General features: G+C 43.3%; 1 protein-coding gene and 1 long non-coding RNA gene across 10 annotated transcripts in view; one reads left to right on the plus strand and one right to left on the minus strand.

The window, feature by feature from the left end:
* Positions 1–25766, minus strand: part of LOC105830824 (histamine H2 receptor) — a 172653-nt gene that overhangs the window by 43588 nt on the left and 103299 nt on the right. The window lies entirely within an intron of this gene.
* The window catches only part of LOC118644417, a 47136-nt gene continuing 32273 nt past the window's right edge, over positions 10904–25766 (plus strand). Inside the window, exon 1 of the long non-coding RNA XR_004962229.1 lies at positions 10904–14623. This is a non-coding gene — a long non-coding RNA (uncharacterized LOC118644417). The remainder of the gene's footprint in view (positions 14624–25766) is intronic.

The following is a 25766-nucleotide window of genomic DNA, read 5'->3' on the forward strand; positions in this document are numbered from 1 at the left end:
CAATATTCGCCTTAGCATCCAGTAAATAATAGAAAATGTAAATGATCGAACTCTTTGGTTAATCGGATCCCTTGACCGACCGTTCGCGTCGTTTTTCTTTTTTTTTTTTGCTTCCTCTCAATCCTCCCGTAATCAAGAAGATCAAAGGCATCAAAGATCCCAGATAACTTCTAGTTTCAATCTCAAAGGTAAATAATCATCGTTATTACCGTACGCACTAAACTCTAAAAAATGTCAACACGGAAGTAAAAAATTGTTTGGTTAAGGTGGAATGCGATACTAAAATAACGTTGGGGAATTATATCCTCTTATGGCTATTCTCATCTTCTCATATAATCGCGTTATTGGTTATTCTTCTTTTATTCTGGGTTTCATACTGACTTTTTATCTCTTCTTCCGCGTCCGCATCGCGAATCGCTGCGGCGTTGTGAAAGCCGCGTAATGCGCGCGTGATGATCGGATCGAGCCCTCGCGTGACCGCGTGGGAAGGACAGCCGTCGTATTTTCAGAGCCTAGGAGCGCAACCCCTTCGTGCCGAGGCGTACGCTAAGTTATTCGACCGGCACGATATTAATTAGTCCTCGTCTTGCGCGAGGTACGACCGACCCACGTGAATCTCGCGCGCTCGCGCGTGCTCGAAATTCAATCGCTCGCGCAGCGGCCGCTAGAGCCGGGGGTGGAATAATAATTATCACGGCAGTTAACCCCGTTTCCAGGCGTCTTCGATCACAGCAGACGCTCGTCGTCAGACCGGCTCGTAGCAATTCCCTTCTCAGCCTTATAATTAATTCCACGCCGCGCAGCGTCACAATACGCGACGCGGCGAAAGTTCGGGACGGATTTATTTTATCTAACTCGCGCACAAGGAAAAGAGAGAGAGAGAGAGAGAAAGAGAGAAAGATAAAGAGAGACAATGCGCTCTCTCAGTTGATACCCGCATGACCGGTCGACGGTAGATTCTAATTGTCCTTTAGCCCCCCGTGTTCCGGACGCAATTTAATCCGCCTCCGGTTTTGACCCTGTTATTTGGACAAAATTATGCGTTTTGGACGCTGCGCGCATCCCGCTACCGTCCGGTAATTCTCGAGATAATCATATAGCAGTAGAACTTCAAGTAAATGACCAGTGACGTAACTAGGCAAGGGGTGGCGCGAGCGCGAGATTGGTAAAATTTACTTTAACGTTGGCTTATGTAACATTTATTACTTTACTAGCGCCGTGTAGCCCTTCATTTAAAATGTATCTCTATTATCTGTGTCTTAAAATGCAGGGAGAGACGTGTTTGGGAAAGATGCGATTAGATACGCGGCGCAAGGGAGAGTTGTGCTAACATCCTGAATAACCCTCCAAGCATAAACGACTGCAATATGCGAATGCCCGAAGTATTATCCGCGCGATGTCGACCATAACATTAAAAACAGATGGTGTTATTGAAAGCGATTTCTTTGCAACCGCGCCCCCAATTTCATCCTCATCATACCTACCTGTCTACTAAGCAGTTGTTAGTAATTATCTATTGTAATCTGAGCGTTTGGGACATTTGTCTGTGTCGTGTTGGAAGCACGTGATTGCACTAAGGCTAATATAAAGCTATAGACAAAAATATATTGCAATTCCTATAAAATCGTACAAAGAATACGTGTATAATGAATTATGTATTGACAATTTATATTTCGAGAGTCCTAAGAATAAGATAATTCTTAGAAAATACATAGAAAATTCATAGAAAAAATAAGAAAGATATACTCGTGCTTTTTTTACATTATTAATTATATAGAATTAAAGTGTTAAAATTATTTTTATCATAAACATTCGATATAGCCTTATTTAGCGAATCGATAATGAAAAACTAGAATTATCGTAACAAAATAAGGACGTAAAATGCAAATTCAATTGATCGTGTACAGTGCACGAGCTGGTAATAATGCCAATTTGCATATATAAACTCAATGGTTTATACGAAGGACTTAATAAGTCAATACACAATCCGCTTTGCTCATTATCAGCTTATCAGCTCTGTCGGTGCGGAAATTATCGACCTGTTTCCGTACACGCTCTCAGTCTTGAAATCTGTAATCGGTCTAACAACATTGCGTCGGAGTTGATTCCATTGATAAATTAATACGAGGTCACGCCGTCCCGGCGATACTTATAAGGTTCGTAAAGTGGTACTTCAGCCTTGGTATCAACCTTGGCTCGAGATCGTGCTCAGTAACATGCCTTAATTGAACGTAAGTACGTTTTTTTTTTTATTCGTGGAACAAGACGGTGAACTCGTTTCCATCTGGTTATATCGAGATAGCGTCACAAGAAACCCCTACCGACTGAATCGATGGAATACCGTTGGAACGGACGAATCGTTAAATATAGACATGATCATCTATCTCGTAAAATATATTTTATCTTCTGCTACCTCTCAACTCCTAATTATAATTGCTCCGTATTACTCTTTCTAATTTTTACTGTAAATATAATTATTTATTCATTAGTTTTTATTTCATTAAATAGATGTCAAAGAAAAAATATATTTTATAATTTCTTATATTTTCAGAAATCACAGATACGTTGCACATTTTATTCGTATTCCTTTTTTATTTTCTCATTGACAAATCTTAAATTTCTTTTCCTCAACAAGTCAACTATATTTCCTGGCTGCGAAGTTTTTGCAAGTAGGAAAATTTCTATTATTTATTATATTTCAATGAATTAAGTAATATTACACTTGCAAAGAAAAAAGGGAGATAAAAATTTGCTAAGAAATATAAATATGTACAAGAAAATTTATTAATATATAAAATCTTCTTGATACTTTTGCTAAGCACTAAATCAATTAAGAATTCATCAAAGAAATCTTCTTTAAAATCTAATTCGATTAATCTAGGATATTCTGCATAATTTAGTCTTTTCACTTTAAACGGAAAATGATTAACTCGACTAAATTAATTAAATCATATCATCTTTTAAAAATAAAATATTTATAAATTAAAAATCGTAAAACACAAAATCACTCTGATATTAATCTGTCATCTCAAGTCTCCCATCTCAATATGCGTAATATATGTCGTAATAATTTCGAATATATTAAATGTCACGAAATAAACCGTACATGTACGTTAACATCTTAACGTCACGCGAATACGTGCACGTGGTTAAGTGGTTAAATGCGGCAAATATATCCCATATTCGGGTGTTGACACGCTCGGCATGTCTGTCTTGCCCTGCTTCGTGAACGTAGACATACAAGTGTGTGCCCAAACAAAATGTCAGAATCAGACAGGGGCTCGTTACGCTAAACACGAGGCGCGAATTTCCGCCAAAGTCGTTAAGCCGGGGCGACGGGGGAAATGCCCGGTAGTTCCGGGTGTAGCGTGGATGAGGAGAAATATGACGCGTTATAACAGGCCCGTGCCTCGGTTGTGCCGCTCGTTCGATGATCAATCATTCGTTCGAGCGGAGTGATTCGATCGTTCCCTCGCGCGGGCTGATTAGCGCCTACGGATATGTCGCTGCATCGCGCGCAGGTAATCAACGTAATTGCCTCCGGGCGATGTCTTGGGAATAGAAATATCGCTGTGTTAATAACACGTTGCACATGCATGTGTAATAACCCCACGTATAACCACCCATGGCATCGCCGCACTCTCTTTCCTTGCCACCTTTCCTCAAATTTTCGTAAAACCCAACTTTGCCGACGGACGAGAGAGAGAGAGAGAGAGGGGAGGGGGAGGGAGGGGGGAGAAACGTGAAATTCTCCATTCATTGAATACCAATAAAATGGAGCATGCAAAAGATTCGGGTCGCTTCACTGGTTTATAAGAAAAGTCTGAAGGGCGTAACGCGGCGGCATTGACGAAGCGCGTCGAGAAAACGATTCTTCCGTCTGAAAGTACTTTCTCAAACCAGCAAGTTCGTTTGTGGCCGCGCGACACGAGGGATCTACCCTGACAGAAGAACGGAGACAGAGAGAGGCGGATTAAACCGACGTCGTGCCCGTTTTTCTCGTGATCGGAGAACCGACGATAAATGCGTGGCGACGCGAAAGTGTAAATGGCTGCCGCGCGCTTTAGTTACGACGTGCAGGCACCCGCTGCTGCTGGTAATCGCGTCCGCTCGACAGCCATTTAAAAGCCCTCGGAATAAAAAGGAGTAGATGGGAACGAACGTACGCCACCCCCGCGCGCGAATGCATTAAATCAGTCTATCGGAGGAGCCTCAAAGGTTCCTTACGCCGCCGCCGCCGCGACTACCGGGGGTGTTACGACGGCGGGTCTCCCCCCCCCCTCCCCCCTGCCCCCAAAGCTCGCGGCTCGGAAACGGAGGAGCCAGGAACGCGCGAATGAAGTTTAGTCTTTCAAGAGCGATATACGTTCCCCGCTTGGAATGTCCCCCGGCATTACCGCGCGTCATCCGCGCGGATCGTCAAAGGGTAATTCATTCATTCGCGCTTCTCAAATGCGCGCGGTACTTTTCAGTACGCGTGCACGACAATGGCATGCCAACTCCTGCATTAAATAACAGCCGCGAGCTGAGGCTGCGCGATGGCGAGCGGGAATCCTCTCCTCCCGACAAAAACATCGAGTGCGATGCACACTCGACTCGCTGCATTCCGTGTCGCGCAACGTTGTGTGTTTCATACTTCCCATCGTCGGCGACGATCCTAACGCGGGAAATCCTCTTACGATACGCTGCATTCCCGCTTTCGCAAGCCCCGGGATCAATCCGCGAACCATCGATCACATTCGGTTTCCCGTCGCGTCCCGAGACGACGATGCACCTCCGGTGCTCGATTGTCGGGATTGATCCTTGCGATATATGGCGGGCACCTGCCACTACACACGGCCCGCACGCTTCAATCACCGCGTCTTTTCCTCCCCTCGCGCGCTGTCTTCTGCATGAAAATTTCGCCTCCGGCGTCGCTCTTTCAAGCTGTTGTACAAAAAAAAAAAAAAAAATACAAAAGAGAAAGAGAGAGAAAGAGAGGAGAGAGACTCGTGCTTTTTGTGGATGATGAGGAGCGTTCTTATCGCGAGTCACGAACCATCTGCCCCTCCGGTGGCGCATCGCGAGCGCGCATGTTCCTGATACGACGTCTCCCTTAAGCGAGAGAGGCTTCTCTGTTTTTCTCATCGCGCATTGTCCGGCGCGTTTTCTTTTCCAACGCTATAACAACGCGTGCGTATATAACGCCGCTCTTCTCCACGGCCAGGGCAGCGTAACCACGAGTTACGAGTGTTGCGCCGCAAAGTTTTAATAAGAATCTCGAAACGACCGCCGGCTGCGGGAAAACACGGTTTTCACGCGAACGCGAGAACGCTCAGGATTTAGGAACATTTTTTTTTTTCCTCTCCTCGGCGCTTATCTATTATCGGAGGGCTAAAGTCGCTTATTACTACGTATGTGCGCGTAAGAGGTGCATATTAGTTTCTGGGAAGTGGGAACGGGAACAGAAGCTGTAACTCTCATTTAAACGAATATAGAAAAACTTTGGAAGAAATAATTTTGCATGTTTTCAGGTTGCGGTGGAAACCTTTCCACGTACCTCTGTGATGTATCCTTTAATAAAGGTACAAATTTATACCACGCATAAATCGATGCTTCTTGCTCCCGGTAAATGTAATTAAAGATAGTACGGTTCCTGAGGTACAGATACGGGTCCTTGGAAAAACGAATAAAAAATACAAAATAATTCCGCAATCTCGTCCCCACGGGAGAATTACGAAGCCTTTATCGGAATTAAATGTTAACCCAATTTTCGTGCGGACCGTGAATACGTTGCGGGTATATCGGAACGGAATATTGCTCCACCGGAAGCCAGTTTTCTCGCCAAAGTCTCGCTACTTTGGCCGCCAGCCGATTTCTCGAACATCTCTCATGCAAATGCCCTCCGCCTTCCGCTCACTCACTCTCTCTCTCTCTCTCTCTCTCTCTCTCTCTCTCTCTCTCTCTCTCTCTCTCTCTCTCTCTCTCTCTCCCCAAGCGGCGGCATATAAAAGGAGATATCGCGTTCCTACGACTAATTAGAAATGTGAATCTCCTTAGCTCGGTTATCTCTTGCGCACGTTAATTCCTTTAATGATTGCGGCCGGGCACGAGAATCGCGTTTTTCCTACCCGGAATGTGGATATCGTGACAAAAGTCGTGGAACTCGGATAGCGGCGCAATTACATCGCGACGGGGGGGATTTAACTTTTTGAACTATAACCATTATTACGTAACATTTGACGTCAAAAGTAGTGGTATTTTTATTCTCGGTAGCCACTTGGCTGAAACGTGAGCCGAATTAATTAAGGAGGACTCGTGCAATTTTAGACGCAACATATTCGAAATTCTCCGCGATTTATACCGTGGGCTACATTGCAAGTCCTCATGCTTGATTTATGACGAAATTCCGCGTATGTTAATGTATTCTTGCATGTTAATTATCCAGTTCATGCCGGCTAATATAAAAAGCGATAATCACTAGTATAGCACACGCGATAATTAGCGAAGCCTCGTCGTTGCATGCTTATCAACTGTACGGTCATCATCATCTTAATTAGCGTAGCTCGTTAAGTTGTGCAAGCAATGCCGGCTAATTTAAAACCACACACGAAGTAGGGTACGTGTGTCGCGTGAGACGCGACAAATAGATAATAACACATAGTCGTTAAGACATTACTCTCCTGATATTATCCGAAGCCTTTCACCATCAAATTGAATGTACAGACATGACGATAAAAGATAACGGGGCAGCACTTGTTACTCGAAATCTCTTTAACTTTTAAAACTCTATTATGATTCAAGAGAGGTAAAATAAAAAGTTATTCATATTCATGCCTATTCATACCTAAGGTAATATTCATATCTAAGGTAATATTAATATTCATGTCCACCTTATAGCCGGTCTTCGTAAGTCTTTCATTAACGAAATATTAATGTTGCACGGTCGTTTAAACGCACGTTTAAACGCCGCTTTGGATGCACGGGGCGATCGCGACGTTGAATGTTCCACTGGAAACGAGATGCACGGCGTCACGTACACATTTTGTGTGACTGCGTATAACGCGATTCGCCCGCGGCGCCAATTTCACGCGCGACGCTTCCTCTTTTCACCCCGGAGAGCGACGACTACCGGAACAATTATTCAAACTATTACATTATCAAAGGCGACTACCCGCGTATTTTCCATTTTTCGAATTACGCTTTAAACGGCGCTCTTGTTCCTGGCCGCGCGCGGCGCAATAAATGCACCGAGAACAGTCTCATTCCGGCATGAATGCTAAAAGGGCATAAGGATAAAGGGAAGATCATAGAGAGCGAGAGGAGGGGGAGGGAAGAGGGGGAGAAGGAGAGGGAGAGCAGGGGCGGCGGTGGGACCAAAGTGAATGAATTTATTCATACGAGACGTTGTAACACCGCTCCGTGGGCGGAATCCAATTTTGTTAGCCGTCCCCGCAGACAGAACGGAACGGCTAATGCCCGTCACGAAGGGCATTTGCCGCGCGTTTTAAGCGGGATAGTTATGGCATTTAGCGACGACTCCAAGTTTTTCGCCAGTTCCTTTCGGCGCGCACCTCACAAACTCGCGACGCGGCGCCTCTTCCCACGTCAATTTCACCTCTTTTCCTCGACCGTTAAGGGGGCTAAGTCGAGTTTGATAGCGGCAGAGCGCGTTCCTTCGCGGTAGTTTACCGCGAATCCCAAGCTGCAAACGACGTCCTCTCGCCTGGTGAAATTTGTTTGGAAACTTTATTCATTCGTAGCAAACGGTCACTTCGCCCTTCCCTCCGCTTTCCTCTTTAGCGGCCGTCTTCCAATGAATGATTTCGACGTAACTCCATCTCCGGGAGAGAGAGAGATCCAGCCTTCAGTTTGCGAATTACCGGCCCAGGTGAGGTTCCGAACTTTGAGCAACTAGACGAACTGCTCTTCGGAAACTTGTCCATTGCACGTAGCCGCTCGTATTTTTAAACCCCTTTCCCCTTTCTCCCCACGGAGTAATAACTCGCCACCAAATCGCCGGGCCGGATTTTTATTCGAGCTATTAAAGGTTATTAAATGTAATTTAATAATTGTGCCTCCAAAGGAGGATTACGAGAGCGTATGCGAAGCATACGCTGAGTGCTTCTAATGCGCCATTAAAGAGTCCTACCGCCGACAATTCTGCCGGATTGCCACGAGCATTGACGCGCATGCAAGCGTAACATTTGCCATCGTCACGTATTCGCGGTATGTTCCCGAAAATCCAATCGTCTACATGTGTGCAACCCGAGCTGTCGAGATCTCTTAATACATTGCTTAACCCATTTCTCACACTCCCCCGCTAATCGATAAAGTTAAAGAAGATAAGCCGAACAGCCGCAGAAATCCATAACAGGGGGGACCGAGTGTATATTGCGTTTCCTGTTTCCCGTGTATTTCGCGTGTGATTTGACCTAACAATTTCACATACAATACAATCTGAAGTTTAATCGACGGACCATGCAGCTCCTAGCCTGAAACGCATTATTGCTTGATCCATATTTGTTACACGATAATGAGATTATACCCGCGTATCACACAAAAACATAGCGAATCGATATCCATATTAATGCGCACCTGGTACGCAACCCTTCTCTCGGAACTCTCACAATCGAAGGCAAGCCTCATGCGGAACAAGCGAGTTTTAAAATGTTCCTTTTGGCATTATGTTCATTTGAAACGAAGTAAAAATATCTCAAGACAAAAATCGCAATCGCGGCAGAACTTGTTGAGCGATAAGTGAGACTTTCGGAACGTTCACCTTGACTTTATCTCTTATTTTTCATTGAAAGTTTTCCCCTACGGATTATTTTCGCTCGAGGGAAGTACAAGATATATATACGCTCCCTTGTTTTCCCCGTTTCGCATTGCGCTCGAGCACGCGCTAGATCCACCACTAAAGCTGCGAGAGAATTTCTGATCCGCGTAAAAGAACCGCAGCGGCGCCCAAGCCGCGACCAGGATTTGCGTCGGCGATAATAAACTTGGTAGATATCCCCGGTGCGGCGGTAGACCGCTGTCAACGCGTGACAGTTTAAAGCGACATGAGCTAGTCCCTACAGCCGAAATCACACCGCCGCCTGCTGTTACCTCCGGCATCGGCGTAGGCGCCAGCCAACCAGCGAACTTTATAGTCAGCGGAAGCCGGTGGCCCTAGTACCCATTAGTTCCTTGAGCCCCGGATACACCGCTTAATCCAATTTGCCAACTCTCGAGCCAAGGCGTAACATACCCACCGAGCGTGACATTTATGCAGCCGGTGGAAAAGCTACACGCGCGAAATTATTGCGCAAATAGGACGACGAAGTCGGCAAATCCTGGACGTTATATGCCTTTGACTCCTCCCGCCCCATCCCCCCCCCCCCCTCCCCCGTGGAGAGGGAGGCGAGTCTCACCAGCGGCGTTTAATTATCGACTTTGAGACTTTCGTTCGCACGCAATTACGGAATGCAGCGTATCGAGCCGAGGAGGTAGAGTGGAGGCGTACTACTCGTTATACGAATAAAAAGAAGACAAAAAGGCACGAGGGCGAGAGAACGCTTGCGCAGAAAACTGTTTTTCATTTCGGAACACCGTCCTAAAATAGGTAAACGCGGGCAATCTCCTTCCACAGTTCATTATAGGACTCTTCAACAGACTTTTGAAAGGGCTTTCATTTTTGTGAATGCCGGGCATGAGCTTCTGGCAACGAGTCCACGAATTACAGTGCGCGAGTTCGCAAGTCGGTGCATAATGCAACTGGAGAGTAGTGAAGTTTACGTAATACGGGACAATAGCGAGCCAGCTGTGCGGGCTTATTTCACCATGATTATGGAGGCCTTCAGCCGAGCTAGCGCATGTAGATTGCGAGCCGCCATAGAAAGTGCGTAATGCGTTACGAGATGTATTCAAATTAGACAAAAAGAATCGCGGTGAAAAAAAAGACCCAAGAGAAAAGCGAATCAGCTTCAAACTGCGCAGTTACTTTTTTCCTGGTACGTTCCAAGTAAAATAAATAATTAATTAAATGTTGTGTTGCAATTTTAAATAAAATAAAGATGTACACGAAACAATTCGAAAGGATTTTTTCGTGTTATTCTCTCTCTCTCTCTCTCTCTCTCTCTCTCTCTCTCTCTCTCTCTCTCTCTAATCTCTTTCCGCATGGCTATTTAAAATAATTGTCGCTAAAATACATTCCGCATAAAAGCGATAAATCATACTCATTAATTTGATATGCATAAAAATGCAAAACCGAGAAAACTAATATTTTAAAACTTTTATAACATTATAATTTAACAGATTTAAAAAAAAACTCAAGTTGTTCTTACTACTTTTGTTTTTACCATTTGCGATTAACAAAAATATGACGTACATAAAATAAGTAGTATTCAAAATAATAAATGGACAAACTAAAATAATGAATAAGCTACAAATTTCCTTAAGACGTCCAAATAAGAATAACTGAGAGTAGTGAAATAAATGGTAAAATTCTTCAGACGTAATTCCGTCAATTTAAAGTATCTAGACGCGTTCGTGTAAATATAAAGTTTTCGGCCAACGTTTGAATTAACACAAAACGGTAAAACTAATTATTCGTTCCAGGAGGAACGAATGCTCGGCCCCGGAGAGGGAGCGAAAGTGCCTCTAGTCGCGTTTGCGCTACGCGCTAGGGCGTTTACGGAACTGGTTCTCAGGCCATCTACGAGAAGAGCAGACAGCGACGACCTAAATGGAACTCTGCAATCGAACGAGACGAAAGAGAGGGAGAGACCGAGCGCGTCGAGTAGAAATGTCTCTCTCGCGGAAGACGGACGTGTAAGCATCTTCGCATCGCTAATGCTGAGATCTAGACCAGTTCGGTTCGTCGCACCCGGCTTTTTCATTCGTGTCCTCGCGCGAAGAAATATTAACAACGAGGGTTCCAAATAGCGGCGGCAACCCTTCTAGGATAAATAGCCCGTGCGAAAAGAGATTAATAGAGCGACCCGAAAAAATTCCTTCGAATACTTTCGTGTATATCTTTTGACGTTATTAAACTTACGAGCTCGACAAAACGTTTCGCAAATAACATCGCCCTTTCGTTTACAAAGGGTTACGTGAAACGACCGTCGAGAATTCTTTGAAACATGTTTTGACATCGACAGTCCTACCGACTTCGAAAGAAACATGTACATTATCGTTTTATTATATACATACATTATAATCGTTTGTATAAGTCAAGATGGAAAAGTTATATGATCACACTTACGGAATAATCGAGACAGACGTAGATATGAAGATTAATTGTTCAAAAAGTAACGTCCTACAATTACTTTTATTGAGAACTGTTTGCTCTCCAGATAAATAAAATTCACAATGGCGCACGTTTCAGCTACATATTTTTTTTTTTTTTTTTTTTTTTTTACAAAGTCTCCGTTTAATTGCTTGTGTCATCGCGGTACGAGAGCACGTATGCCATCCCTGTATCCTATCTAGTTCCCGTAGCCACTCTTGACAGTCCTAACAACGCCTTCTTCAAATCTTCATCTTCATCTTCAAACTTTCATCCTCAAACCTTGTTCCGCGCGAACAAGGGTTGAAGACGACAAAAGCGTTGTTGGGGCTGTCAAGAGATGGCTGCGGGAACAAGATAGGACTTGGCACAGAGATGGCATACGTGCCCTCGTTCAACGACGGCGCAAGGCCATAGACCTAAACAGAGAATTCGTAAAAATAACACATGTAGCTAAAACATATCTAAATTTATAAAATGTCTAAAATCAATTAGAAAATATATATAGATATTGAATATAATATACACTAGTTGAGTGTAATATTATGAATTTAATTAATGATCGAGTACGTACATCGTTATTCCTGGTGGTCGACAACCAGCGGAGTAATGATGCACCTCGAATCGTACAAAGTCGTTTAAAAATTATGGTCTTCGCGGGAAACATGCGCAGGGAGAAGGTAGAGTGAACGCAAAACCGAGTGAGAGTATTCGCGAAGCGAAAGTAAGCACTCTCATTTCATTCAGACGGCAAATTAAACATCAGAAGAATCATCGCGACTTTAAACATATAATAGCGCGTTTCGTTATGACGCAGGTAATTGGCAAGAATAAAGTCTTGTCTGCGTAAATGCATACATAAACTACTTAATTGCGAACACATAGCTATGCATTTTAGATAACGTAAACGTGTGTTTTTCTTCATGTGGCAAAACAGATATCGCAAGAGTCTGACAAGCCTAATAATCGCTATGGCACATCTCATTAAAGTTAGATGCTATGCAAACTATTACAAATTTATTATAGACAATATAATGGTGGATAAGGCATATGAATTGTAAATTTTATACACGTGCACGTGCAAACGTGCGGGTAAACTGTTCGGACGCGACGCACATGCAATATAATAACGAACAACACAATTAATTCCTATTAGATCAATTGAACCAAGATGCATCCGCAATGCTTGTTGATCATAAAGAAAGGTAGCCTTAACGAGAAATAATAGACGATCACGTGTTACAATAACGCAACAATGATCTTAATCAACCTTTATTACCCGTGAATGTGTGTACCATTCAAGAGGAGTGCTTGAAAAAGATGTCTGAGGTTATTAGTACTAGTTATGAGTATATATGTACGAAACATTATAAATAACACATTAAATAACACAAGTATAATGTTAATAACGCTATTTTATATTGTACTTTCCGTGTGTCTCCACTTTTCGAAATAAATATATAATGTATCGTAATGGTAGGTAGAGCATCACAAAAAGATAAAAAATGTTTACGCAGAATGCCCAGACTTTCTTTTATCTTTAAATAATTTGCCTGCTAAAAGGCTTGGCGAATTCCTAACGCGACGCCGAAGACCACACTCAGGTCGGTGTAAAAAAAGAAAAATGTGCACATAAAGCAATTCTAGCAGGAACAGACATAAACAACACGCATAAAAAACCGACACGCTTTATAAATATTCGGACCTTTTTAACGTCTCGTTTAATTCCAACACTGCGCAGACAAGAGACACTGCAAACAGAATGCAACAAAACGCTTCTATTTCTTTTCCTTTATTTCCCACAATTATCTTGATACGTCACGTTACAGAACGTGTTATTTAATTTATCGCATACGTATGACGCAACTCGTGCTTACGGGCGCGCATGCAGTTTAAACATTAATGATATCCCATTGCATCTATCAGGAACTCGGCTCTCAATTGGTTTGAAGTATTCGTAGACGTGCATTTTCACATTTCCGTGACGTAAGTATATTTATTTATGATTCTCGGATGAATATCTCTTTCTCAAATTTTCTCGGATAACCTATCGCGCGCGAGCTAGATATTTATAGATATGTTTCTAAAAATCTGCCGAATATATTGGACGCATCCGAATGTGCTGCACTCGCGCTGACAAATCTCACCACATCGTCGCGCGGCATTATTGTCACCGCGACATGCGTTACCCGCACCCGCGCAACCCCGGCGTACTCGTATCTCGATTCGGTAAATATTTGTAAAGTCAATGCACCGTTCTTAGCCGTTCTTTAAGTAAGAACGTTTACCGCAACGAGAAAATATCACCGCTGCAATAACATCCCTCTTTTTCTCTTTTTCTTCCTCCCTCAGAAGAAGAGATCTCTGAAAAGATTGCCGGTCATTTTTAACGGCAGCGCGATGCGGAACATCTACCAAAACCCGTGGTGGCCGTGGACGGTCAACCACGATTTTTACGTTATTTGTGGCGACTCGACGTGTCCTCGACCCTTTTTTTTTTTTTTATTAGACGCAGCTAAAAAATTTTCGCGGCTTTCGCGGCGATTATTCTACACAAGGCTGACGACGCTAAGGCACGAAGTATAAAAATAACGCGGTCGAAGATTACGGGACAAAAAGCGTTAGCAGGCTCTCGACACGGCGCGTCGGTTTGGTTCGACTCGTAAATCTTGCCCGGGCGGCTTCGTCGCGACACCGGGCATCGCGGGCGTAACGCCGCGAGGCATTTAAAACGGTGCAATTAGCCGATGAGCGCGGAGAGTGTGCCGGTTACTTTATAATCATTAACGTCAAATATTCCCCGGTCGAGCCGGGGGGCGCGCAACGCCAGCTGAAGCGACAAGAAACGCCCGCTTGGGCAACGTACACGCGAGATTAACGCGCGGAAAGTCCCCCGGCCTTGCATCCCCGGGGCTCTCGCGCGCCGTACGTACCCCCTTCTTAATATATCGCTCGTCCACGACTTCGGGGGGAGCGACTCCCGCGTGCACGCACCAGAGACGCCAGAGACGCATCGCGCCGCGACGCTGATGGATTTATCGCGGAAAAAATACGACCGTGTTCTCATGCGCCGCGCCTCGCTGAAACGCGCCAGGCTTTTGTTACTCCTCGACAGCAGCGGAGCGAGGCTCGCAGAGAGTGGTGAAAGCTTTATTTGGAAATATATTCGAGGGGGATTTGTGAGCAAGAGAGTGGGAGTCATAAAAATCGCGGAAATTCCGTTTTTCAAATGTCACTTCACTCGCAGCGACAGCAAATACTTTAATGGCTCGACACACCAATCTTCGATACCTTGAATGCGGCACCTCCACGAACGCAGAGAGTTAATGGATATTTGTGCCGAACGCGTGCTGGGTATGCTATATACGTTAGGTAAATATCAAACTTTATTGTAATGGCGGTATTAATATTAAGATGTCTATTGGAATTGCATTTAAAGCGCATTGTTATCATTGTGAATTATCGTTTACGCTATTTGAAATATTCAAAACAATATCAAGGAGCTAATTAGTGTAGAAACGCCATGTACAACAATATAAAAAGAAATTTTGCAACATTTATTCTTTTCAAGGGTATTTTGATTCTACAATACCGGTTAAGGTTTATGACAATTAAAAAACTGCTTTTTAGGTTTATTCTTTTTTTTTCAGAAACAACAATAATAAATTTTAATCGTGAATATTCGAATTTTACTTCTAAAACAAATTACAGAAGAACAACGAAAAATTTGACTTACGCAGCAAAAGTGACTTTATTTGGTTGTGATTTTAGATAAATAAGTTTCAAACTAAAATGGATCCAAATAAACATTTGCATGAATTAAAGTTTTATTAACAAGATCCCTATTTCTACTCATTTAAAATAAACGATATCAAAAAATAAAAGTTTAAATTTATTCTTTTAAGTGACAATTGGCGAAAAAATTGACTACTTGTCACATTATAAATCGGCTTACATATTAAATACAAAAAAATCATTTTAAGAACTTTTATTATGAAATAATTATTAATTAAACGCAATTCATAACATTTACGTATTTTTACTCACAATTAGCAGAAATTACAATGTCTGCATAACTCACTATGTGTTCCAATTTCTGCTCATTAAACTGTAACTCTAACTGTAACCTATTCGAATTTAATTTATAATAATAATTTGAAAATAAAGTGTTAGACAATTTAAATACAACAAGAATATATTTACACTTTGATGTTATAATATTGAAATATAACGAGTTATAATATCGAAATATAGACTCATAGATTATGTAATTGAATTCAATGCGACTTATTATATTATCTTCAAAAGAGAGCAAAAAAAACAACACAATAAGTAGCAGAAAAAGCCACTAAATATGAAGGTTGCATTTTGTTAAAAATACTAAACTTTTCGGAGGAATGACAGATTTCACTTAATAACAAGACAAAGTCTCACAAATGCTTACGCATTTTAATAACGTCACGATTGCTATAATGACAACGACTGCTCGGTCGTTATCCTTATGAAACTTATTTTTAAATATATGTTGCTACTTAGCGAGCACCAAATTCCTGCATCTTACACGGGAGTATATAAATAATTTATAATTAATTTTTCTGTAACTCATTAAACCTTTTTTTTTTACGTTTCACGCAAATTACTCACAAATACATTTAAATCGACGGACAATAGCCAAAGACGAAAAGAACTATATTCGCAAATCCCTGCCGACGATTGACTCGCACGAGCTTATTCGAGAGGGGATACACACGAGCGTATCCGTGCGTTATTCGAACCTTATCTGTCGTCGGCGTATCGTCTGTCTGCGTTTACCTCGAATTGTATATCCAATATCTCGAGAATGGTATCGCAGGGAGGAAAATGTGCAGCGAAACGTGCTCGATACCGACATAAATAGAAGTAATCTTCAGGCGGACGATGATGATGAGGGACGAGAGACGGGACCGCGCCGGTGGCGCTGAGGGCGACGCGGCCCTACCATTGGCCGAGAATTTAAAGGAGCTCGCCGCTGTGCGTTAGATAAATGGTTTAATAACCCGAAAACGATAACTACCGCGCAAATGTCTCCCATAATTCGTGGCCCCGGAACGTAGTAGCACAACGACCGGCCCGAAGCCGTAACGGCACGTTTATGTGCCCGGTTGCGACTGTACATATATGCATTTCCCGCGTCTCCCCGTGCGGGCACGTCCGCTCCGCTAACGCCCGTTTGTATTGCCGTGTTACAATGATTGCAACGGCAGCAATTATGCGGCGAGCACGGGAAATGGTCGCTTCCCCTGCGATCATTAACGTCGAATTCTCTTAAGCGCGGCTCGTAAGTCCCCCGCGGCAACATCCCGCGGCTTACCCGCGCCGCGCCGCGCCGCGCCGCGCGTTTCGCTCACGCGTAGGCACGGCGGCGAAACCGCGAGGAACAACAACCGGGAACCAACTCTCTGAAGTTACCAACAACAAGCTCGTAAGTTCTCGACCCCCGTGAGCGCATTTACTTTAAGGATTCTCTAGCCTTCCGTTAGTTCCGAGTGCATGCGCGCCATTTAGGTTTACGTTGTGTATACGCGCGCGCGAATATTGTCTTTAAATAAGTGTACTTTGCCGCTCCAACGACGTATAACCCCACGAGGCGCAATTAAAAATAATATGGTTTGCTTTATGCGCCGTTTTTCGTTTTTATCAAAGTGGAACGGGATAAAGGGAAGGGTACATTTGTTATATATATATATACTGGAGAGAGCCGCGGAGTGTTTTAAGAGCCTTCGCTGTAGAAATGCATAAAGTAATAAAAATGGAGATTAGGGCACCGAGGTAAATGGCGTATAAAAGCTAATGTTGATGAAAGTACAGGAGAAATATCCAACATAACAATGCGGTAGCCATACAGGACATTTCAATTCTCAAATTTATGACTCCGCATCATCCTTAGCTCGGTAAGAGTAATGAAACTATAATTATCCATTCCCACAGCCCAGTTTCGCGTCCACGTGGAATTAAGCTGCATTATTGTAATATTTATTATAACCCCGTAAAGAAGAGAGAAACATATAAAATTTTATGTTAGACCAACGTACTGGTATTCCATTTAACGGTCCGTGTAATTTATTACCACTCCGCACAAAGAGCGACGTGCAGCGAAGATAGTAGCGTTATAACCGGGATGTTTTCGTATATATACCTACCATACATACGCGCGCGCATAACAAATATCCCGTTGCGATCCCAGCGAACAACCTCCTACGCGCTTGGAATCAGTTAGCGTGAGACGTATTACCATGGGTCCTTTCAGCAACGGGCGAGAGAGCCCCGGACTTGCCCAGATTTGCCAAGCCCCGATTCCCCGCGCGAGGAGACGTCGCGCAAAGAAGCACCGCGGCGATCATCTTCTTGCACGTGCCGCCGTATCGCGCCTTATTATACGTCATACAACAGCGTACGTGTGTACGTCGTAAACAGGAGAGAGAGAGTCATGACTACGTCCATTTGTGCCTATCGCGCTTAACGTGTCGTTTAATCTGCAAGGCGCTTATGTATCTCGGCTTCCCCTGCGCGAACGGACGGCAACGTTTGCACGAGGTGACAAAACCTGTTTTTGAAGCCGCCAGTCGGGAGAGGAGAACGCGGATGTAAAGGAGCAGGGAGGGGGAGGGGGGGGGGTAGCTGTGTGTGCGCGAGGCACCGAGAAACCAGAAGAAAGATCGTACGTACACGAGGGGGAGGGAAAGAAAAGGGAGGGCGATTATGAAAGGGCCGGTTGGCACGGCCGAAGCATTATATCTCACGAATATTCGCCTCACGAAACACGCGCTGCTCCAAATTAAAACACGTAATAAGCATATATTTAAACTCTAATATGTTCTACACTCGTTTTCATTAGTTCTCTCGATCTTACGCTATCGCGTAATTAAAATAATTCCTTCAGTTTCAAGTAGTAGAAAAATGTTCCGAATAATTCGAAAAGTTCACATTACGAGAGGGGAAATGTGGGGAAACAAGATGGCAACGAATTGCTAACGTGTCAAATGAGGAATTAGTAATGGAACATCGAAAACCGATAATAGGGGGACAATTTGTGCCATCACGTTGATCCCGCTTGGATTAAAAATGCTGACCGTGCGAGACGGAGCGAGGGCGATATATGCGTATCCGCGCCTGCTGCTGGAAAGACGTCTTTCATTACCGAGAGTGCTCACCGATGAAAGAGACTGAAATAATTATCGCGCTCTCGCGCGTTTTCGAGCTTACTCGAGGAAGCCCGCGGCGGCCAACCGCACCCTTTGCAAAGCGACTGTTAGCACAAGCCTAATCATGGAAAGTCGATCTAAAGTTGATCCACGCGAAGGGATTTCCGATTTCCAAACCGCGGGATGATATAACACGCGAGAATTACTCCGCAGATAGGCAAGATTCGCCGACCAGACCCGATCAAATATTTGTTTTTGTGCGAAAGTCATATCGAATATCAGAGATCGATGCGGAGTGATTAAAACCGGCTCGGGGGGGGGGGGGGAAAGGAAAACTTTCGGCGGTGAGCGTGTGCGCGAGTCGTGTAAGTTCGGGAAAAAAAAAACCCGTACCAGATCGCATGATGGGATGAGAATAAAATCGTTGAGCCATGAAAAAAGATAGAGCCAACACGATACCGATATCATGTTCGTCGAATGAGCGTGGGCGCACTTCGATAAGTCGTAAGCAAAATTGACGAAAGATAAATCCTGGTAAATAAAGTGAAATTAAAGATATTATTGAGACGTTTTGAAATAACGTCAATACGTCTATCAAGATATTAATTAATAAAGTCAAAAATTAAAAATATTCTAAACGAGCAATTATATTTTTATATAACAATTTTATATACGTGGAGTAATAAAGAAAAAGGAGATAGAAATATCTCACTAGGTACAGCAGATGTCCTGTTGTAAATATTTCATTAAATTACGTTCTTTATTTATTATCTTGCTCTAATTACTGAAAAAACTTGGATCCCTTTTCCCAAGGATCTTTTAAATGTTATTTCCTCGAAAGCTATACGTTCCCATTTTCCCCCAAATTTTTCGCCGCGCAGCCTCTTCCACAAAGGGCGCGTAAAAGTCAATTAAACTTAACTTCGATATACGACACTTAATGAGCGAGGAACAACGACGATGTTGAAAGAGATATAAATTACAGTTTGTAATTAGGTATCGGCAATAATGCGTTCCGTACAAATCAGAAATAAGCGAGACAACCATTCCTTCGTGTGCGCTTTCGCGTAGCTAACGAATCGCCTGGCGGAACAAAGAAATTCAACCGACTCGCTCGTGATACCTTCGCTTGATTACAACGTAAATACGCCATCGACGAGTTCATATATTCACGACAAGAGTGCTGACGTCGTAAATATTACGGATTCATGTCGTCGTCGTCGTCGTCGTCGTCGTCGTCGTCGTCGTCGTCGTCGTCGCCGTCGTCGTTGCAAGAACTCCCGGACGTCTGGGTGATCCCCCGAGGATTTTCCTATGGCGATTTTTCACTCGGCTCGAGAAAGGACGTCTTCCGAGGCCGGGAGAATGGAGCCCCGGCGTCACCTGCACGTTGGCGAAAACAGATTTTTCAAATCCGTCGCTTTGGCGCCTCCCTCCCTCCCTCCCTCCCTCCCTCCCCCCTCCCCGCCCTGCCAGCGGGAGAATTGTAAGAATTTCCGTTCGACCCCGACTTCTCTCGCGCGACGGATGAATTTCGCGAATTGAATTTCCTGATGCTGACAGTAGGACATGCAAAAAGCGCTTGGGGCGCTCCCGCTCGATGTCTACATCGGTTCTCGCGATTCGACATTTTCACGATGCATCGCGTATATTGACTCCAACATTACCGTGGGATATTGGCAACGAAAGAGAGGGCCGCAACTTGTGCCTATATTGGTGACGTATATTAGTGACGTCAAAAATTTCGCCGCCTTATGTATAAAAACAAAAATGTAATCGTCAAATACACGTATGCGTATAAAAATTATCAATGTCGGTCTTGCAGTAGTGTTGCGGTGGCTCTTGATGCCTACAAATAACAATTTCTCAGAATTTTACAATCTCCAGCTCGTATGAACTACGCGCCGCATTTTTATCGATTTCGAAACGCAGTCACTACATCAAGTCAGAATACGCAAATTTTGCCAAGTAAATTGACGAGTAATTTAATATTTCCAACGTTAAAAAGCATCCATAAGATTTTCCCCTTTCCGAAAAATGTAATCTCATTTTCTTCCACGTCAATAATCTTTTTGTCAGATATAAAGAATACAGATATAATGTTATTCAATCATTTTCATTCTATTATCGGACTGTCAAAATAATATTTCGTAAGTAAAAGAAATGATTTGCCAACAACGACGGATACCGCGCTACGAATATATGATAATCCGCACGTTGAAATTTATAATTATAAACCCTGGCTTAATAATACAGAATTAATTCTAAATAAGTAAGCATTAAACCTCTCTCGGCACTTAATCCGAAATTAGTACTTCTCTAATGAAATAAATAACATTATAATCTCGAAGAATGGGCTTCTCGTCTTCCATTTATATGTAGCTTAATCTGCCACTTTGAAAGTTTTATCTTCCATATTGAACAAATTTACAATTAGATACATCGAATGTCGCATAATGTATAACTATTGCTCTTCTATTATTAGGATATTATCTCGAGGACAAGTCATCTCTCTTACCAAAAAATAGTGGGCGAAAGAAACATCTGTCATTAAAGTATGAGTTTACTAAATGTTTTTAGTGTTGCGAATTCTTCCGAATTGAAACTGTGGCTCTCTTCTACGTGTGCTAATCTTAGATTTGGAGACAGAGAAACATCGCGCGGCGCGTTAATTTCGTTGCCGGGCGATCGTGTTGCTCTTGCCGAGCGGCGTGCTTCCCCTTCGAAAGTTATTTCGTGCTCGCGTCGTATCGGAGAAAATACAGGGGCGTCATCACGCGCGACATTTCTCATTTCACTAGGCGCGAACCTTCGCGACACTCACGGAGAATAAGAGAGAGAGAGAGAGAGAGAGGAAAAAAGCGAGATCCGAGAACGTGACCGTAATCTACAAAAAATCTCGACCGACTAGATGCACAAAAAACTCACGCTCCGAAATCTCTGCGCCGCGCCGCGTCGCCTCGCGAGAACATATTTCTTCGCGAGACAGCGGGGATGCTGCAGAGTCGATAAGCGGCCTCCGGTCGCTTTTTCTTGGCCGTCTAGGCTTCTTCCTTTAATTGTACAGAAACGCTCGGAGCGAGGCTCGATTAGGTTCACGAGTTATATAAAACTTGTTATAAATGTATGAGATCTGAAGCAGTGAAACTCGCAAGAAATGACGGACTTAGTCTCGCGTCATGAACCTATGGCGGAGAGTATATATCAACTTTCTTTTCCTGTACATTCGACCGTCTCGATATTTCCGATAACTAACAGGGGAAAAAGATCGCGCATATGTTCCCGTCTTGTTTTGCGTGCGTGAGAAATGAGACTAGTAAAAAAGTGTCACAAAGGTTAAATATATCGGATGCAGATTTCGGTGCGAATGGTTAAAGTGCCGATGCTAGTAGCCCATATAGGTATATACATATACGGTTGTAAACGGTTTCCTTCTTTCTTTCCCTGCCTGTGTTCGCATGACGCAGTCCGGAAAAGTTTTCGATCGCGCCAGCACCTCGCACTACCCCGTCGCATCGCCTCGCTTTCCCCGCGCCTCCCGTCGCCGTCGCACTCGTCTCGCGCGTCGCATGCAGATAGATGCACCGGGTTCGGCGAGAAAGCCGGCTATATATCCATTCAATCCCAGCTCTTTTTCCGAACTGCCGCTACGCCGGAGAGACAAATCGCGCGCCAGTCGCAGATATTGCGCATATCTAAGCGGCCCGCATTTAGAACGTAAAGCGTATCTCCGTCGTCGGCACATGCCCCCCCCCCCGTAGGAGTGGAGGGGTGGGGAGGGGAGGGAGGGAATGGACGTTTATCTATTATATTCGGACCGAGCGGGAAGAGAGGCGCGGCGTTCGTAGAGAGAGAGTCTCGTAAATGAAGTAGGTATATTTGGGTATTGGCCAGGGCAGCGGGCCAATGGAGAAAGTTTTGGGGTGGCGTGCGGATTTGTCACTTTTATAGGGGCAATTAGAGTAAAAAGTACACGCGCTCTTCGTTGGAACGTTCGCGGGACATTCACCGAGTACGGTGAGGTCCGCGACGCAAACATAAGTTTTACGTCACATAAACAGCTCTAGACCGTCATTATTAACTCTCATTAGCGAACTCGGCCTAATTGAGAACCCATTTTCGAGAAAAATATCAGGCTACAATTTCAGATTTGATTTATCGAAAGCAATTAAAAATTTAAGACCAGAAACTGGAAACATGATGTAACATATCTCTAATGCGTATTACAAAAGCTCTAAATGTAAATAAATCAATAATTTTTCAAGAAATTTTTCTTCATTGAACAGCGAAGACCTAGATTTGCAAATTATATTGTGTAATTGTAATGCGGTTGTAAAGCAAAGAAAGAATACCTTGCACTTCCACACAAGAATTGAAAGTTAAAAATCTTCAGCAATAGCGTGCCATTTTCCGATAAGAAATGGTACAGTCGAAAGTATACGCTCTGCCTGTAACTATTCATAGAAAATCGAAACGATATTCTCGCACTACTTCGAGAAACGTAATTCTTTATGACATAATCTCAGAGGGTCTCTATTAGCCATAAATAAAAGTAACAATATGAAAACGTGCTAGAATTCAGAATAAAATTGAGCAATAATATGCAACACGTATGTATGTACATGTATATGTTCCTAAGCTTATAGCCTCGCATCTAAAATTTTTTATTGTCTTCCAGAAACGGTGCACTGAAAAACCTGAGCTGAGAGTTACGATCATCGAATACTATTTATTAAATGCAAAAAGAAAAGGTCGTTACGTCATTAACAAAAAAAATATTTAGATAACATTTAATGCACGTCATACACCAAAAAAAAAATGTTTTGCTGATGTAGACAAATCTCTTGATATTACAACCAAAATGTATCACTAATTTTTGTATTAGCTAGAATTTTTGGTTGTCACGTATAGAATTTGAAAATTTTACTTCTATCAGGTAAATTAATTAGGTGCAATACAAATACATATCACAGTATTTGGTAATTATTTTTCTATCTCAACTAGATTTTACGCACATATAATTTTTGTTGAAGTTGCAAGATCTTTTTTTCTTTGAGTGTACCATTTCAAGTGTTACGTACATGTCAATATATTCCACGTGACTGCTCTTATTTTTTGTGAATTCTTTTGCCTTTTCTTCAATTTATAGAATTGAATAGCAAATCAAACTTTGAAATAATGTTCTATTAAATTACAATTAATTAAACTAAAGAATAAAGGCTTTGTGATGACTTATTGAACTGCGGAATTCATCAAAGAATCGTCTCGAGCTTTTGTTAAAATCAGCTTCACATTGATCAAAGAACAAACGGATGAAAGAAGTTGTATAGTTCCCGAATACGAAAGCTCGCAAACTCTTTCCGGCTTTTATTGTCGATCGTATATAATCCTCTATTTACTATACCTATTTTATCCCCCTTTGTATGTACATATATCACACGTATGTTTTCACAATATTTTTTTCTCATTTTAAAGCGTGCAATAAATATAATGGACTCTTTGAATTTATGTCAGATTACGGGCAACGAAACGTCTTCGGGCAGTGAGTACAATTCGCGGCACGATCCCACTTTTATTCCTCATTGTATAATCCTTTATTTACCGTATCTTCGCCCCGTATTTCCCGGCGATATATTCCCTAGCGTGATACTTTTTCATCTCGAAAGACACACGCGATAAATGTAATCCACTCTAATCTCGTTGAGCTAAGCGAGAACCGGGGAATGTACGAGTAATAAGTATTACGCGTCTGAAATACTTTGCGGTCAGCAGGCAGAAATTGATAGCGGCGCGCGCGCGCGGGGGGGGGGGGGGGCGCGGGGCGCTATCGCGAATTCCCATCCTAGACGCTAGCGCGGGTTCTTCGGTTCTGCGGAGAGATCTCACCGGGCTATCGTTCATGCGGCCCGCTTTACGATACCCATCGCCTGCTTCCGCCGCCGGTATTCCGTAGGAATCCCTTGCGTTGGACGATTTAACGTTATCGGGAAACACATCGCCGGATCGCAGTCGACGATTTCATCCGCTCTGGCGATCCCGCTGGCACAGCCCGAGGGCGCGCCCATTCCAAACGTCGAAGTACGTCGAGAGCACCGCGAACATGGAATAGAAGCGATGCGCGCGGGCGCGCCCCGGGTCGAAGGGACACCGACACCACCGCGCGGGCTAGGGCGTGCGTGAACGCCGCTGCATACGATTCCGCCGTGTGTCTGTAGCCGGCGCATTCACGGACACCCGTCCCCCCCCCCACCCCACCCCCATTCGCCGCCACCCCTACGCCGTCGTCGCCCTCTCCTCCTCGCTTTCCGAGGGATGCGACGTAGTAGGAACAGCTATTACCAAGCGGAACATCCGCGACCGTCCTGGATACGCTTATTTTCATAATAAACGCATCTTGGATGCACCGAGGAGTGCGTCGCCGAGGTGGGGGACGGGGAGGGGGAGCGTATATACGCGAGAGCGACATTCGGAAGTCATCGTCCGTATCCAGTGTGCGAGAATATAATAACACGAGCGTCTCTTATCAACACCGTGAATAATAAAGACAATGTAGCCGTGACGTTGTCACGCGTACAGCGGATCAAATTAATTCCAGACAATAATACTGGTTACGTAACGCTAGCAGACGTAACGCAACCTGGCTACTGAATTTATACGCTCTCCCGACCACGGAAAATAATATATTCTTCGCAACAGAATTACATACAGTATTTCGGGGGAACCGGAAACGGATGCTTGTTAGCATCATTATTATTATTAAATTGATTATCACAATTTAATATTGTGATATCACTAATCTGTTTCATCTTATAGCTGTGTTTTAAGGCCAAACATTCCATTCGGTGCGCACAGATTAGTGAACTTTGAAAGGTATGTAAACCAAGTAAGGCATATTCTAGACTTGTAGTTGTGTTTTCACGCGTTCGTTCTATAATGTAGCCTCTTATTTAAAATAATATAATTGCATTTTCTTAATTATATCTCTTTACGGTTATGGCTCGAAAATATGAAGCGAGTGACAGAATGATCGTTACATCGAGCTAAAAAATCTTTTTGATTTATAGCACGTGATAAATAATCGTGAATTGTAAAAGTAACGTTTGAAAATGTGGAAGAAAGTACACATACCTCGTATCTGTGACCGTATGTTGTGATCGAAAACATTAAGCGATATTGTCGTTCGCGTGACATATAATGATCGAGCAATAGACTAAAATAAAGCATGCAAGAAATATCAATCTCGCTGGCATCACATATTCTCCTTGGCATATCTCGCGTAGAGACCCAGTTTCCCCGAGCTTAGTTCCAGGTTTCCTCTCTATTCGCGCGTCATT

Source organism: Monomorium pharaonis, chromosome 2, assembly GCF_013373865.1.
Source record: "Monomorium pharaonis isolate MP-MQ-018 chromosome 2, ASM1337386v2, whole genome shotgun sequence".
NCBI classification, from domain to species: Eukaryota; Metazoa; Arthropoda; class Insecta; order Hymenoptera; family Formicidae; genus Monomorium; species Monomorium pharaonis.